Raw genomic sequence first — 18,425 nt, forward strand, 5'->3', positions numbered from 1 at the left:
GCAGACGGTTAGCGGGCACCTAACCACGTGCCACCCCCGCCACGTGGTTGGCACTCATTCTCTTAGTTTAAGAAAGCTCATTGTCAATATTTCGTTTAGGTTCTGTGGTGCTTTCAAAGCAATATAGATAACTCAAGCATTGCTCCTGACTCAATGTGTGTTTTGATAGAACTCAGGCTCTGTTTGCTGCCACTAAGACTCAGTCATTATGCTAAGCAAGATACACATGTAAAATAAATTGTCCATCCTTTTCTAGAATTTCTGCCTGCTTTTGGATTAATTCGTTTGTATGATTCAGTTATATCTCCAGTACTGGCTTAGGAGTTAACCCTTTTTTAAAAAATGTCTTGGTGGTTACCCTGGGGTTTACAAAATATCTGAAAAATATGAAATGCTTCACTTATTGGTGAGTCATCACTGTGCAGGGGCCATGTGAATCTCTGTGATGGATGCAAATTTACAACACGTGCTGCTGAAGCAAGCACCTTTTCTAGATTTTCTTCTGCCTGTTTTAGGGTTGGATGATGAGAAGCAAAGACCACAGGGCTCTGTGGAACCTCAGGTCTGAGAGATGAAGGAAGGCTCAAGAGAGAGCATCCAGGCCCGAGTGACCAGACTTTCAGGTCCTACAGGCTAGTGAAATTTCAAAAACAAAATTCTGAGCTTGCAGACTTTTATTTTGCTAAGTGAGAATCAAAAAGAACTGCAATTTATCACCATAATTTCATGAAAGACAGGATGTTTTAACACTTTTCAAAAAAGGCTGAAAGATTCCACTTTTCAGCTGCATGAGTTTAGTTCTGCAAAACGCTGTTTTCTTCCTTCAGTGGAGCCTGGTATTTGAAAACCACTGATTCACTTCAGTCACTCATTATAAGATGAGGGAAAAGGCTCATGGGAGGAAGTGATCTGCCTGAGGTCACACCTCATCAGGCTTTTCTTTGCTCCAGAGGCACTGATGACCCTGATAGTGCCCGAAACAGTTAATACCAATACCTTATGGTTCTACAGGTCCTTGGAACCAAATGAGTTAAGGAAGCTCTGAAGATGGAAGTTGTGTGGGTTATTGACTTATTGCCTCTCAGGTCCAAATGCACTCTGAAATATCTGCCCTGTGATCAACAAGAGAATTCCTTTAACCATCTCTCCTTTAAAGTAAGCATGGTGTTAACCTTCCTCGGCAGAGAGCAATAGAAGCAAATTACAGGAGGAAGAAGTTTCTGGAAGTTGCTGGCAGGGGCTGGGTGTCAGCCTTATGCATGAGAGGACATCCAGTGGAGCCTGCCTCAGGCATCCCTCTGCAACTTTGCAGCACTTTATGATAACCTTTCCATGGCCTTCTCGATATGGAAACCAAAGCCCCTGCACGGCTACACAAAGTTACATGTGGTCCAGAGAGTTACACACAAAATAGCCCGTGCACATCCGCACCACTGGTTGCTGACCACCTGCTCCCCTGCTGGCACTCCTGCCTATTGTTTGCCAAGCAGCTCCAGACCAGCTCCATCCTGGCCAAACCAGCTAACACCTCTGCTAGCTGAACCACACCTTCTCCAGCGCGGTCTGAACCCCTTCCAAGTTTGTGCTTCCTTGGGTTCTCTTCCTCAGCCAAAGGTATCATATAGAATTTCCTTATATCTTATAATAACTCTTTTATCACACTAATTCTTTGTATTAAGCTTTTGTTTAGCGTACTGTATTGTTTCTGTGTCCTGACTGGACCCAGACTGCTACTGAAAGTGAGAGTGAAATACGTTGTATGACCTTCTGAAAAGGATTTCCTTCTTTTTTAAGGCTGAATACTATCCCATTGAATACATATACTACATTTTCTTTATCCATTCATCTATTGATGGATATTTGGGTTATTTCCATATCTTGGCTTTGTGAATAATGCTGCAATGAACGTGGGATGCTGATTTCATTTCCTTTGGATATATACTCGGAAATGGGATTGCTGGATTCTATGGTAGGTCTATTTTTAATTTTTTGAGGAACCTCCATACTGTTTTCCATAGTAGCTGCACCAACTTACATTCCCACCAACAGTGCACAAGTGTTCCCTTTCATCCACATCCTTGCTAATACTTATCTTTTGTCCTTTTATTTTTTTTTAATTTTTTTAAAGATTTATTTATTATTTTATTTTATTTTTTATTTTTGGCTGCATCGGGTCTTGTTGTGGCACCCAGGATCTTCGTTGAGTCATGCGGGATCTTTTTGTTGCGGCGTGCGGGCTCTTTGTTGTGGTGCAAGGGCTTCTCTCTAGTTGTGGTGTGTGGGTTTTCTCTCTCTAGTTGTGGCTCGCGGGCTCCAGAGCACGTGGGCTCTGTAGTTTGCTGCATGCAGGCTCTCTATTGAGGCATGTGAGCTCAGTAGTTGCGGCGCGAGGGCTTAGTTGCCCCGCAGCATGGGATCTTAGTTCCCTGACCAGGGATCGAACCCAGTCCCCTGCATTGTAAAGTGGATTCGTTACCACTGGACCACCAGGGAAGTCCCTTTTGTCCTTTTAATAAAAGCCATTCTAACAAGTGTGGGTTGATAGCTCATTGTGGTTTTGATTTGCATTTCCTTGATGATCAGTGATGTTGAGCACCTTTTCATGTACCCATTGGCCTTTTGCATGGCTTCTCAAAGCCCATGTTCTTTCAGCACACCTGGTTCCTAAAAGTCTGGAGGAGGTACCTAACACACTATATATGCTTTAGCTAATAAACATTTCAGTTGGAAAAATAAGTCTGGAAATCGTTATAAATTACTTTAGTGGAAACTGGTGGTATTCAGAAGGCAGTGTAGCACCTCTGCAAGGACTCTGGAGTCCATTTATTCACCCATCAAAGAAATATTTCTCCAGTGCGCATAAATGCCTGGCCCAATCTAGACACAGGGGTACTACAATGAAAGAGCAGGTTTTGTCTGCCAATGCGTAGAGCTTACAAACTACTTGGGAGTAGGAGTGAGGAAGAAAGAGGGCAGAAAGTAAAAAAGGGAACAAGATGATTTCCAAATATGGAAAAATTTTGAATTCAGAGCTGGGTTCAAATTCTTAACATTGTGACTTTGGGTTTTGGACCTATATCTATCTATATCTGCTCTCTCTGAGCCTCAGTTTTTATACCTGTAAGAACACTTACAACATAACATTTGTTGTGAGGATGAAAGGGGTTTATTTTATAAAGCATATAACATGGGCCTTTTAGAATGAGTAATAAGGTGTTATTACTATGAAAAAATGTTACACATTTCTTGCAAAATATCCATAGAAATCTATGCACCTCTTTTTGTTCAGACTTTATTTCTAGGATCTGATTATTCAGCCCTATAGAGAGGAAATATTAGCTAAATTAGTTACTGTGTATAAATCACTTATAATAGTGCCTGGCAAATACTAAGTACCATATATATTTATTAAATGAATAAATTCTACTCTGGATATAGTTCACTGAATCCTCTTCATATCATGAGACCCATCATATAATTTTCCGAACAATCTTATATTGATAATCATGCCCATTGTACTTCAATTCATTCAGCAAAATTTACAAAGCACATGTCCAGTGCTGTTTTAGGTGCTGAGAATACCAGCAGTAAACATTTTAGTAAAGATTAAAATATTAGCAAAAAGCAAGTAACTTCAGATTAAGGGTAACTTCAAAATAGTTTGAGAAATTATTTCAAAATATTTTGCCCCGAAGAGAGGAGCTTTTTTCTTTTAAATTTAGTTGGCAAACTAGTTGTCATCCTATGTCAAGTGGAGTGCTTCCTTGAGCTGCTTTCAGTTGCTAATGGCGGTACCAAGAAACTGTGAGCTGTAAATACTCAGTGCTTTTCTACAATTTAAGTGGCACATAGTTGGAAGTGGGGATGAGGAAAAACGAGGACAGAATATAAATAAACCAGCAAACAAGATGACAACAAATTGGCTCCAGCCTGTGCTCCAGGGACCTACAGAGCAGTAAGAGACTCGCCAGGGCCTGGTTAGCACATCCAAACTCTTCTGGCAATCTCTCTGAGCATCATTTGGCCTCATAGTTTTCTCAAAACCATGAGAGCCAATGATGAGAATTCAGGTAATTCCAGGAAGCAAGCAAGTTAATTGGAGAACTGTTTTGAGAGATTATGGTGGTGAGCAATTGCTGTGTCTCAAAGACACTGCAAGGAGTGGGGGTAAGATAGGACAAGGAGCATTTCATGGCATTTTTTTTTTTTTTTTTTTTTTAGAATTTTTGGGAACACAAGAGCTTTAATTGTTCTGCTTTGTCTTTGTGGGAGAGGATTTGAATATTTATTCATTCATTTATTTATTTGGCTGCGCCGGGTCTTAGTTGCGGCGACATGTGGGATCTTTGTTGCAGCATGCGGGCTCTTTAGTTGTGGCATGCGGGATCTAGTTCCCTGACCAGGGATCGAACCTGGGCCCCCTGCATTGGCAGCATGGAGTCTTAATCACTGGACCACCAGGGAAGTGGTGGTCCTTCATGGCATTTTGAGAAGACACCTATTATATCAGGCAGAGCAAACAATGGTCGATTCAGTGGATGCATCACACCAGGGCACATGGACTATTGTAAGAGATCAGAGTTTCAGTGGTATTGATTGTGGCCTTGAGCAGGTAAATTTTAATAAAATCAATAAATCTGATAAAACTAGCAAACAAATGCCTCCCTGACAAGGACTGGGAGCGACTTCACACCTAACTTTTCTGGAATGCCTCCTCTCTGCCTGTGCTAATCCATTGCTGTATTAATGAAAATGGCAGATGCCTACTCTAAACCAGGTACTGTTTTGTTAACTCGTTTGATTCTTGCAAAAATATCAATTTTAGAGATGAATAAGCTAAGTAAGTTTAAGCAGCATGCTTGAGGTCACCTGGCTAGTAAGTGGCTGAGTCAGAATCTGCACCCAGGCCAGCTGACTGCAGAGCTTTGGCTCTCAGCAAGGACACCAAATTCCTAGTCACCCGAACCCTCAGCTCTAGCATAGTCCAGCACCTAGAGAATGCACAATCACCACTTATCAAATAAGTGAATGAATTCTAAATTATTCAGTGTTCTCTTAACTACTATTTACCTAAGCAGTTGCAAGACCAAATTATACAATGCCAAGGAAAAATTAACACAGGCATATAAGCAATATCACAATAGATCTCTGTACCGGTCACATTTTCCCTGGGTAATTCAGATTCATTTGTGCAGCCCAAGGTACAGTTTGCTCTGCAGGTCATTGAAAAAGAATATGCCATTCCTGGATTATTACAGTACACAAAAATGGCATGTATTTCTTGCTAGAGAAATGGTAGAGTCTCTAGGAAAGATTCTTGCTTTTTGCCGGTTTTTTCTGTAGCAGGATATGGGAGAAGACATTGACTTCAACAGAGGCAAAGAGCTGTCCAGGCAGTGGACTGCCCTTTGGTATCTGGACACATTTTAGTTGAAAGGAAACAGAGCTTTGTCATTGCATTTTTTTTTTAACTACATTTTTTTTTTTAATATTTATTTATTTGGTTGCGCAGGGTCTTAGTTGCAGCAGGCGGGCTCTTTATTTGTGGCTCACCGGCTCCTTAGTTGTGGCATGCGAACTCTTAGTTGTGGCATGCATGTGGGATTTGGTTCCCTGACCAGGGATCGAACCTGGGCCGCCTGCTTTGGGAGCACGGAGTCTTCTCCACTGTGCCACCAGGGAAGTCCCTGTCATTGCATTTTAATGTGTAATGGAAAACAATATTGTATTAGGACCGCTTCAAATTATATTTTAAAACATATCTTCTATTTACAAATATATTTTTATATTTTAAAAATATTTGTTTTCTGTACTGAAAAGCTCCTTTGGCAGACATTTTGCTAACAATCCAACAATATATTAAAATTTTTTTGCATTAACTACTTTGGTTGATTGATTTGCCAACAGCCAAGGTAAAAGCTCTTTGAGCTTCAACGTTTATTGGATGGGAAAGGATTACAACATGTAAAATTCCATCACATATTGTAAAATAAAGATATGGCCCAGATAGACCCAAGATTTCAAGGCCAAGTACAGTTAGTTTGCCAGTCACTGACTTATTGACATTTCTTATTCTGATCTAATTAATCGACATGAATCAAACGTCTGTTGTAAAAGATGTAGAGAAGATAGAAATATTCAAGTAGAGATCTATAGAATTAATCATATGGGTGCAATCAATTACTGTCTTGTACATCATTATTAAAAAGGAAAATTGAAAAAAAAAATCTTTAAGCAACCTCAAATGACATGAGCATAAGTTTTTGTGGAGTATGCCCCCTTTAATATTATGAATTTTGACCATTCTCATTACTCTAGCCTCAGCAGAATGTCCTTTCTCTGAATGAAAACTAGTTTTAAATGATTTAGGAGCACACTGAGGTGACAAGAACATCTGACAGAGTTAGCAACACTCGGCCTTAAAACCTCCAGTGGCTTTAAAAATTGAAAGGCACAAAACTGAATGATTTTATTCATGTCGAAGCACTAAAAGACCATGTTATGTTTGCCTGAAAATGTGTAAATTGGAGTATTTTTTTATGCTGTCACATTTTGCTTAAGATTTTAAATTTCAATGTTTATTTTACTTTTTAGCTTTGTTGAAAATGATTTTTAGCGATTAATAAAATTAGTTTCCCAATTCATGTGACTGCATACGAGGGGCTCAGGTGCCTGACTTTGGATCTGGGCTCATTTCACTCCTTCACACCATCTATAAGTTCTTCCTTTGGAATGGTTCTGGGAAATATACACTGAGATTTGCTAGTCTGAAATATGCTACAAATCTTTCACATGTGTAATTCACTTCCAGGCCTCTGCTTCTGTGCTAAGAAGTCCTCGACATAATGTGACATGCAACGCCAATATGACACCCACCTCCTGGAATAAGGCTGAGGTTTTTTATGCTGAGAGACCTTGTATTTGTGCGTAGTGATGAGCTTGGACTATTAATCAAGCAATTTGATCAGCTTGAAAAATTCGGTAAGTTTCATACCATCAAAAAGTCCAACAGTGGGGATATGATATGAACTTGAAGGAAGCTGTGGCAAAATAGCTAAAGAGTATACATTTTGGAATCTGACCACCTGGGTCTGATCACTTGATCAAACCTTTTTGTGCTTCAGTTTCTTCGTAGGTACAATGATGGTGAGAGTAGGTACCTTGCTCGTAGTATTGTCTTGAGATTCAAAAGAGATAACAAGCCTATACCATCTACTCTTTCATGCAGTGTGAGCACTGAATAAAAACAAGCTGTTGTCGTGGTAGAGAGTTCAGAACGCCAGCACTGAACATGGCTCTTCCAGGCAAGGAAGAACAGTGCAAGGTCATAGATACCAGGCAAAAGACTGCGGTCATGCAAATTGGCATGAAGTCATTAAAGACTGGCCTTATCCTTATAAAAGAATCCCCAAAGCAGTACATACAGTAGAGGCCAGTCAGGGAGTTATGGTGGTACTCCTTGTGTCTAGTGATAAAGAGAGCAAGGATGGTGTGTGTGTGTGTGTGTGTGTGTGTGTTTGTGCTGTGGATCACATTGTTATGAAGGAAAAAGCTGTTACCTGCTACAAGTTCTTAGGCAAAGTGTCCCTGGTAAAGTGGTCATCACCCCACACACCAGCATAGACCCGAAGTCAGTTTTCATTGATCTCTCTGGTGAGCCTCAGGAGGGATGTTTTGAAAAGCGTTTGTGTAAAACATAAAGTTAATTCATAAAAGTCTTGTAGATAATCCTCCCTGACATAGGAACTCCTAGAAGGTTCTGTGGGACTTACGTGTAGGCTCTAATTGCCACTAGGTGGCAGAGGAACGTTATGAAACCAGCCAATCGTCACACACTAGGAAGCATGCATCTCCCTTTCTTTCTCATCACCCGGCGGGAGCCCAGTCTGCTGAGAGATCTTTCCTGTAACTTGGGCTTTTAGTCCCTGTCTTTGCATATACTCAGCCCCCAGAGAAGTCTGTGACCCTGGATGGCTGGTACTAGCATAACCTAGTGTGTGACTCTACTGTTGCCCGAACCCCTAAACAGAAAATATCAAAAGCTTTCCAACCTTTGAAGAATTTTCAGGTCTCCTAGAGCTGGACATTTGGAAGAAAGGCACCATTCCTGCAGCACTTTGCAGATGTTTGTTAGAGAGAATGAGCCCAATGCTCTGCCGAGCCATCTCGTTTCCGGCTGGCGGATCCACTTCTCAAACTGCCCACTCCCAGGAGGGGCCAACAACACTACTGCTATCTAACTCTTTAACTTCTTAATCTCAGAAATCATTCTTTTTGGATATTGAGCATAGTTTCTAACACTCCAAAGTTTGGGAGGCTAATTTGTATTAAACTTGAGTGACTTAATCAATGGGTCTTACTTTTCTTTCTTTTTCTTTCTTTCTTTCTTCCTTCCCTTCTTTCTTTCTTTCTTTCCTTCTTTCTTTCTTTCTTTCAAGATAAGGTTCTGAGTCTGAGCTAGAAAGCACTATTTTTATTTCTGAGCTCTGGTTCAGCTATATCCTATCTGGAGAGGGTTCAGGATGGGATTGATCAAGCGGCATTGAAAGCAGAGAGGAAATGCCCTCCTGGAAAAAGAGCTGCTTTAATGTCATATCACCACCACATGAAGAAGAAATCCAGCAGACTCTGCTTTATGACTCTGAATTTTATTACATTCAATATAGATTGCTAAAAATAACAAAACTTTCTCCTATCATTTATAACCATCCTATTAATTGTTCCAATTTCTGGAGAAAATCTAAAGGTAGCTAACTGAGGCCCTTGGTTTAAGAATCAAGTCCTCCTCTTCTATTTCCACATGACAGATGTGACTGAGGATTGGAACAGGGCCGGCTGAGATGACAGCAGGGCATGCAATTCATATAAAAAGGATGAGGACCTTACAGTCTGAAAAGACACCTTATCGAGGTGACAGGAAGCTGGGTTCAGAGCAGGCAGCTGAGAGTGTGTCCTCTGGTGCAGCCCCCTCTCTCCTACCAGTGCCCTAAGGCACTGTCAGTTAAAGCCTCAGTGTGTCTGGGATCTGTTCAGGGCCTCCATCTCCGGCATAGGCAGTGCTCTCTTACTGATGAGCTACTAGCCTTTGGTGTCAACTGAGATGTTGCCAGACCATTTTTCTGTCCATCCAGCCCTCCCTTCTGCAAGTGACAGTGGCCATATGCTCCCTCTGGGGCTGGAGCTTTCCAGCAAAGGATCTGTTTCTCAGGTTAGGAAGAAAGTGGGAGAGAAAATCCAGCTTTCAAATTAAGGGCACATGAAATTCGGGGCTTCCAAATTAAGTCAACACAATCAGTTCCTTCTTTGAAGGAACCCTAGGCCCACGCAAGCCCGGGCTGGAGGTTCAGCTCCTCCTGCTTCCTATAGGGTTGTTGGAAACGCAGCCATCTGTGAATCAAAGGAAGCCTGCTAGCGGCCCGCCTGCCCACGGTGGGGGGCGGCGCGGAGGTGGTCAGGAAGGCTTTGGAGAGCGAAGGCAGACGAGGAGCCGAACCGCCTTTCTGAGCCCCGTCTCATCTCTTTGTCCAGGTGTCCAGGCAGGGCTTTGAAAGGTGCCCTGGGAGTGGAGAGCGAGCTGGGAGCAGCTCCCCGTAGGAGCTTCCAGCCACTTTACTCGACCCGCGGCTGTGAGTCCCCTTTCACTTCCCAAATCATCGCTTGAGGATTTCCCACGGCTTGAACCACGGCTCTGCCCTTCTTTTCCTTCTAGAGCCGCAACCTCACCTCCATCTGCGCCCCTGCTGTCCCCCGCCTCCCTGGGTGTAGAGCCCCGCCTCATCTCCTCCTTTGGCCCAGGGCCCCTCGCAGCCCACGGAGACACTGATCAGGCTTCCCTGCCGGGAACCTCGTCTCCTCTAAGTGGTTTTCTCTCTAGAAAGGAAAACCTCACTCATTTCTGTCTTTCTCATTCTACACGGTTTAACCCTGGCTTGACATGTAGGGAATTTTTCTCAGGGAGCCGTTTCCTTTTAATGTAGGATAATACTTGCTTTAGTAGCTGGGTATGTTGCTGGAGCTTTGGTAGTAAAACTGAGGTGTATCTAGAAATTTGCAAACTTGCTTTAGTGGGGAGTGAAAAATATGGTTTTCCTTAATAAAATCTTTAATAAAGGACTTGTGCTGCATTGGGAATGCACCAGTAGTGCATCCTCTGGGGTGGCTGTTTAGATGGGCAATCAGCCACTGCCCTGGGGTCCTTACACCTCATTTTATGATGCTTGGGGATCAGCAGACTTAAATTTGCCTTTACTTCAAAGGCCACTGGAAGAGAGGGAAGAGCTGCATAACTTAGAACTTAACATGTCTAAGATTCACACATCTCCCAAGCCTCCGTATGACCCCCCATGTCACAGTCTGGGTGGGATGACAACTTCCCCACTCCGCATGAAGATCAGAGATTTTGAGATTGTTCTTTACTGGCATGATAGGAATCTTTGCCAGTTGTGCATATATTGATAAGAATCTAATGATCATCCTGAAAACTGCAAAGATGATGATAATGAAGACTCAGAGGCATATTTTTAAGGAATCCAGTTAAAGTACAGTCCTTATATTAGTGGACAGGAATGCAAATTCCCAAAACACTTAGGTTTTGGTGCTGGAGCTGGGCAGGGTACAAAATCACCCAGGTTGGTCTTCAGCCAGAGCATGGCTGGAGAACCCCGATTGTGACTGCTGCACGCATGGCTTATGTCGCTGTCACTTTCAGCAGTTACTATTTTAACCAGGTCAGTGCCTGATCTCTGCCTGCTGGGAAAGTCAGCTGTGCCCTTCCTCCAGCCTCCCTCCCACCCCAGTGGTAACAAAGGCATTTCTAGCCCTTTCAGCAGGGGAGTGCTCAGTGCAGAATACAGCTTGGCTCCTGGGGCACCTGTTGGGACTGAGGGGCCTTCTCTCTGCTTCAAGAAGGCAGACCCCAGGCGTCAGGCCCACTTGGGACTTGGTGAGCGTCCCTGGGGAAGCAGAGAGGAAAAGGGGAAATGGGCTCATAATGCAAATCATTGCTCACGCCCCCAAGTTTCAGTTCGGCCTCGGAATGCAAATGAGCTCTGCCGCCACCTCCCAGACAGTAAACTGGCAGGGAAAGCCTAGACTTGGAAGTAAATCGGTGACCCCTTCGCAGGGCCTGGTCACTTTTGGCCTGAGCAGGGGAGGAGTGCACTTCAGGTTTCCCCAAAGGAGACAAGTCAGGATCCAAGGGCTGTTTTAATTGAATTATGTCTACCTGAAGAAGTCTGATTTTTCTCAGGATCCTTGTCATTCTCTGCGTGTTGCTTAAATAAGAAATGTGAATATTAGACAAATAAGGGCAGATAAGAAGGGCCGTTTTAGCATTCCTTTGGGGGAATAGGGGGTGTGGACCCTGAATTATTTTCCAGTGCTGCCCTGCCTAGGATCAAATGAATATTTTGCTCTAAATACTAATTGAACTAAAAGTCACCTGAAATGAAAGGAACGTTGGAATTTGTGTTTGTGTGTGTATAAGCCCTCGGGCAATTAAACAGTGAGGAAGCAGTAAGTAAATCAGAGATCCATTACAAGTTAACAGCCACAAAGCAGGCGGTGTTCCCCTAAGTCAATTGTTTTATTTGATAAAGAAGTTTCAAATTGGGGCATGTGGACTAAAGTTCACTCTATTTCTTACAGGGTGTCAACGTCTTTGAGCCTGTGCTAGGCTGTTAGGCAGGGCCACCATAGCAAAAGACCACAGACTGGGTGGCTTAAACAACAGACATTGATTTTCTCACAGTTCTGGAGGCTAGAAGTCAGAGATCAAGGTGTTGGTAGGGCTTTTGTTTTGTTTTGTTTTGCTCTTTTCCTGAGGCCTCTCTCCTTGGCTTGCAGAGAGCTGCCTCCTTGCTGTGTTCTCCCTTGGTCGTCGCTCTGCTCCCACAGGTGATGTTCTGATGTCCTCTCTGTGTCCTGATATCCTTTTCTTATAAGGACACCAATCACATTGGATTAGGGCCACCCTAATGACCCCATTTTAGCCTAATTACCTCTTTAATGACACGATCTGCAACAGAGTCACATTCTGAGGACCTGGGGGGTAAGGCTTCCACACATGAGTTTGGGGGGATTCAATTCAGCCCATAACACAGCCCCAGTTTCCTCACTGGGAAAACTGGAATAAAACTTCCTATCCTTTCTTATGTTTAGGCTCAAATGAGATAGGGGTGGGATGGGCAGCTGAGGACAATGTGTCTTAGGGGCCAATGTGGAAGTTGCATCCTCAGTATACACCCAAGGTTTGGAGGCCAAGTTTGCCATGAAAAGATGAATTTGCAAAGGTGCTACTAAGTATCACGCTTTCTTAGCTATTTGAGCTTAAATGCAAATCATGTTTTCATTTACTTATTCATCACCATTGATTTCAGACCTACTCTGCTGGGCACTGGGTCAGTGTAATCCATTATCTACAGATGATGCAGAATGGCGAGCTGGCTGGATGAATTTTGTAGGAAACTTCATTAAGCAGGAGAAGACTTCTAATTTGTCTTCCTGTGCAGCTTATGGGGAGCTTCACAGAAAATATCTCTTGCCTTCAACAACTTCCCCTGACTCTTCCTTCCTCAGTCACAGGAGGCTACTCAGGATCTGGAGATTCAGAAGAACTCGGAGGTCACCCTGGGTTGGGGGCTGGAACCACACAGGTTAAATTCAGGGTGGAAAAATTCAGATTCTGTCACTCTTAGAGACTGAATATCTGATATAGTGAGGCAAAGCTGGGTTCTATGAAAAACAAGGGTCAGTTACACACACACACACACACACACACACACACACACATGGAGGAGTGTACAGAGGCCAGAAGAGTTTGCACTTGTCCTTGAGTAAAGTATGTAGCACTGGTATTTTTAACTGTTAGGGAGTCCCAAGCTGTGCTGAAGTGTGCCCCAAGTTCACAGAGGGTAAAACGACATCATCATGCACCCTCGATCTCTCTCTCAAATTTTGGAACTTCAAAGCTGAATGAGGAGCATAAAATCCAAGCTCTGATGTCAGCTATGGGAACTCCTTCTCTGTTGGGTTCTAGTCACATGACAGGGTGTGGGCGAGATGGGAAATTTAGCCACACTGTCCTTGGGAATCCAAGGGCAAAGTGGTGACACCTTGATTTCTTTCTGGTGCCCAGTTCTGAGTCTGAAGTGTCACTGTCCAGGAGGAGTCCCAAGAAGAGATAAGAAGTCCACAGCCCCGAAATAGATTCTGCGATAAACGGAGGCAGAAACGAGCCTGCAGTAAGTACTAAGGAGGAAGGGACTAAAGAGTATTGGAAAGTCCACTTGCTACATGACAAAAGCAACCTCGAAAAAATGGGAAGAAGAGGGACCTCAGGAATTTAACTTTTTACCTTGGGCCAACAGACCATTTTGTAGTTCTGAAACTCCTTTGGACTTCAGTATTGCTTTATTTCCAAAACGGGACTGGAAATGGGAATGACAAAGCCAAAAATATCAAACAGCCTTAGATCCTTGGTAAAAAAACACTAGCAGCAACACATGGCAGAGCTCACCTCCCCTGTGCTTCACATTTCATTGTAAGAGGAAAACCACAAGCTGAACCCTGCAAAGGCTATTATAATTAACTCACAAGTCCTCCTGTGCTTCCTAGTGGTTTTTGAGTCTCTGAGGTGCAGAAGTAATGTGAGTTGGGGTTATTTAATATGTGTTATGGGAGGAGGAAACAAAAATGCATTTTTAGTCTTGTTTGCTGAAAGAGTCCATTATGTCCATTTAATTTACTGTTTCCAGGTTCAAGGGAATCATCTCCACGTGACATTTATCTACGTTAATTTGGGATAAGAGGCGTTAACATGTGTCAACCCAGGTTTTAATGGCAAATGACAGAGACCAAGTCTGGCCCCTTGAAGCAGAAAAAGCATTTATTTAAGTGTATTAGATGCTGTCCTAGAACCCAGGAGGGTGGAGAATAAAGCTTGGAGGCTGTATAAGCAGCCACAATCCCTGACGTCAATTCTGAGGCTGTCCTAAGTGACACTCCACTGCCTTTGCTTGGGGCAAGAGACTACAGCTTGTCCTGGACCACGTCTCACATTGAACAAACTCTGGGTCCTCTATAAACTGGTTGTAGTGGCCACCATCCCAGCACACCCCCCAATCCTAACCAAGGTCCTCCTGGTCCTCCCTCTCCAATGATCTTTATGAGGCTCTCCCCCTACCTCTTTTGGGAAACCCAACCTGAGCCAATGGAAGGGGGCTCATGCTCTGGAATTATGCCTCCCCCTTGCTGTACCCACATTGCTTTTGCTCAGGTTGGAGTCGTTCTGTCTGGAGTGACACTGGGGGCTTCAGCTTGATGGTCAGTGATGTTTGAAGAGGTGGTCCAGACCCCTTGGTAACTGAGCCCTCTAGTCTGGGTCCCCTTGTTCTGCTGTGGGCATGGTAGGCACTCCTGATTCTTTGAGTACTTGGTCTGTTAGAGCAGGCTCATGCATGTCTGAAGGAGGGACAAGTATGAAGCCTCAAGGGGCAGTGTAATCTAGACTCATATCAGGAAAGAAAATTCTCACATACACTGCAAGGCTCTTTTCCTGCAGGGACAGCCAGATTTATTTTTTATGCAGAGTGGTCACCTTGGAGGCCCACCAGATAGTAAAGGACCCCCATACTACCCTCTAGTGGCTACTCCTGTTGACACTCTCCACAAATGCTCCTGGCTGACCATTTATGGAAAGGACTCTTCCATCCTTTCGTTCTTCTCCGTCTCCCTCTGGGGGGTGGAGGGTGGTACAGGGCCTGGTGCTACTTCTTCCCATGACTGGGTCATGTGTCACCCTCTACAGGTTGGTGGTACGAGGCCATATGTTGAACATTTAACGTGGTGAAATAACCAGCTTGAGAATTAACTATGCCTATTTTTTTTCTCAGCTGTAAGCTCATCAGGAAAGAATGAGAGGTATTTTTTCCTTCTTCTTCCAAAAGAGGAGCCAGGTTCTGTGTCCTGGGTGTCTGGACTTCTCCTGTCTCAGGCGAGCTTTAGATGCCTGTGTTTTCAACAGTCTAGATTCCTGCAGGAGATAGGACTTAACCCACTGGAAGGACGAGGACTCTGTGGGTTGAAGGGGAGGGTGCAAGGGGTGGAGCCCCAAGGCTGGCCAGATGCAAGGAGTGAGGTTCTGAAATGGTGAAGACCCACCTTAGCTTGCAGGCAATACCTTGTGAAAGGGGACACCTTGGACAATGGCTGGTTACCTGCAGGCCAGTGAAGGATCAGGTACTGATCCCTGAGACTCTAACAGCCAAGGCAAGTGTCCCCTGTGCCCAGCCTGGCAGGTGAGGAGTGGAGCACTCACCATTAACTGTCTGCCAGCACCTGGACCAGGCTGGCCTGGGCTCACGGAGCTAGTGAGGTTGGCATCCGATGGATCCACAGCACCGAACAGGTGGCCTTGGACTGTATCCATAAGGGGATGTAAGGTGAACCAGCTGAGCACTGACCCCACGCTTAGAGGGGCCCTACTATGGCCCTACTAAGTTCCCAGGGTTCCTTACAGCCCAAGACTGGCGGTGGGAGCCCCAAAGAATAAAATGGATACTGGACTTCTCCCTGACCCTTAAGAAACCCTATTTTGGAAAAATTTAAATTTACAGAAATGTTACAGAGACAGTACAGAGAGTTCATGTCTACTGCTCGCTCAATTTGCCCCAAACGGAGGCAAATTCAGTAAGGGGTAGACATTGGGAACAAGTTACTTTTCCATGGTACATTGTCAAAACTCAGAAACCATCATTGGTACACTATATTAACTAAACCCCAACTTTATTTTGATGTAACTAGTTTTTCCACTAATGTCCTCTTTCTGTTCTAGGGTCTAATCCAGGGTACCATGTTGTATTTAATCACCATGTCTCCTCAGCCTCCTCTGATCTGTGACAGTTTCTCAGTCTTCTCCTGTTTTTCATGACCTTGACAGTCTTAAGGAGGGCTGGCCAGCTATCCTGCAGAATGTCTCCCAGATTGGGTTTGTCAGATATTTTTCTCATATTAGACTGGAGCTATGGGACCTGGGGACTTGCCCTTCTCATCACATCACGTCACATCAGAGGGTACGTGCATGACACCCACATGACATCACTGATCAGGTTAGCCCTCGTCACTCGGTGAAGGAGGTATCTGCACGGTTTCGCTGCTGTTAAGTCACTATTTCCAATTCCCTATTCCTATTCTTTATAAGCCAATCCTACCCTGTTTTATTTGCAATAGAAAAATAAGAAATGAGATGCTCCTTGCAGCTGAGTGCTGTGGAACAATTCCTGGTATATTTATATTTGAACAAGGGTTTTCTTGAAGCCCTCTGCCTCAACCAAAAGTAGCAACTCTAATGGTAGGCATTTCAGGCTCTGTGACAGTTGGGTGGGGGCGTGTGGGCTTGGGCGATAACTGTAAGCAGTGTTCTCAATCCGACCACTCAGGCAGTACCCTGCTCCTCTGCCTATATATAGGGCCAGAGCATGGAGTTTCCTGTTCATAAAATCTTAGTACAGATTTGAAAACTTAACACGCCTACATACATATCAAGGACTATCCTTCCACTTATTTTCTGACACAGGGTGTGAGTGCAGATTTAGAAGGGGTGATGGTTGTTTACCTGGGACAAATGAAGCATCTTTGGTTGAGGATGTAATTACAGAGGAATATGGCTCCCCTTCTATTTCTAGCCCAAATTGTTCCCAATGAGACAGTCATTCCATTTCCAAAGCAAGACCTTCCCTACATCTTTGAAATTGGAAGCTACATAAGGATGAAAACAGGTATACAACCCTCACCTGTGTTCCCGTTCATCAAGTAGAAAGATGCTGCTTTCAAAGTCTTGTGGTGGCCACTTTCAGCTCCAGGTATCACTTTCAGCACCTCTTATTTTCCCAACTGTTCCGATGACCCTGAGAGTTATGGATTTTCAGGTTTAATGCTTTAGACAGAAAGTACTTCTGTGGTTGGAATCAGCAGGAAGACTCTATGAATCATTTCGAATATCCGAAACAACAGTCAAAGTAGTTATTGGAACATTGCAGAAGTTGTTTATTGGACTTCTGACTCGTAGAGAAGCAAGGAATTTAGCAACAGATTTAGAGCAATAAGTAATGTTTATTCACACTTTGTGCTGCCAACATTAAAATTCAGCTCTGTAAGTCTCTGACTTGGGTCCTGAGCAGAAATCATCTCATAATATCCCTCCGATGTGGGTTGTGTGACAGCAATTCTGCAGAAAGTTGGAGTGAGGCATAGATTTCAGAGAAGTCTTTTGAAGAGACTGGAGATCAGGAAGGGGTCTGGAGGGGGTTCTGAGATCAGGAAGACCCAGCTGAGCATCCTGAGGCCTCCTCAAGATCGAGGCTGAAGCTCACCTCACACATTTACCTCTACCCGGCTCTTATTTCGAGCTTTCCTTTTATTTACCACCTTTTGCCGGAATCTGGACTGCTGGGCAGAGGAAGAGAGCAAGATTCTGCCTCTGTTCCTAAGCGGCTCACAGTTTAGTGGGGGTGGAGACAGGGGGAGGGTGACGTGAGACAGACAGATGAACAACTGGGCAGTTCAACCAGTGGCCAGAGTTACCCAGGTGACAAGGTGGGGTGGGGGATGGGGAAGGGGTTCTCGGCAAAGACAGAGCAAGGCTGCGAGAGCTGCGCGTAACTAACCCAGCCAACTTCCATGGAAACAACAATATGTTGCTGCTCTTTAAAAAAATGGCATGGTGGGCTTCCCTGGTGGCGCAGTGGTTAAGAATCCACCTGCCAATGCAGGGGACACGGGTTCGAGTCCTGGTCCGGGAAGATCCCACATGCCGCAGAGCAACTAAGCCCGCGAGCCACAACTACTGAGCCCCTGTGCCACAACTACTGAAACCCGCGTGCCTAGAGCCCATGCTCTGCAACAAGAAAAGCCACCACAATGAGAAGCCAACGCACCGCAACCAAGAGTAACCCCTGCTCGCTGAAACTAGAGAAAGCTCGCGCGCAGCAACGAAGACCCAACGCAGCCAAAAATAAATAAATAAATAAATAAATATATTAAAAAAATAATGACATGGTGATTAAACTTCATCTGGAAAAATAAACATACCAACAGAGTTAAGAAAGTTTTGGGAAAGCATAATGAGGAGAGGAGGAGCCTTAAATATTAAAGGAGATCTGAAAGCTACTTTGAAACACTATGCTCTGGGTGTAAGAATTGATAAGTGGCTAGACAGAACAGAACAGTCAACCTAAGAGAGACCCCAAACATTTAAATACTTAGTAGATCATAAAGGAACCAACGGAGAAAGATTTGGATTATTCAAAAAATGATGGGAAATTTAGTTATTTGTAAAAGATGAAAACTACAGCCTCACCTGATAGATTAAAATACATTACAGTGGATTAGCATAAGAGTCAAACTTGAAGCCTTTTAAAATCAGAAGA

General features: G+C 43.9%; 1 non-coding gene across 1 annotated transcript; it reads right to left on the reverse strand.

The window, feature by feature from the left end:
* Positions 1-380: 380 nt before the first annotated feature.
* On the reverse strand, positions 381-485 carry LOC132351357 (U6 spliceosomal RNA). The gene has a single exon (XR_009498294.1). It is a non-coding gene; the product is annotated as a U6 spliceosomal RNA (small nuclear RNA).
* Between the last annotated feature and the right edge of the window lie 17,940 nt (positions 486-18,425).

This window comes from Balaenoptera ricei, chromosome 16, assembly GCF_028023285.1.
Source record: "Balaenoptera ricei isolate mBalRic1 chromosome 16, mBalRic1.hap2, whole genome shotgun sequence".
Lineage (NCBI taxonomy): Eukaryota > Metazoa > Chordata > Mammalia > Artiodactyla > Balaenopteridae > Balaenoptera > Balaenoptera ricei.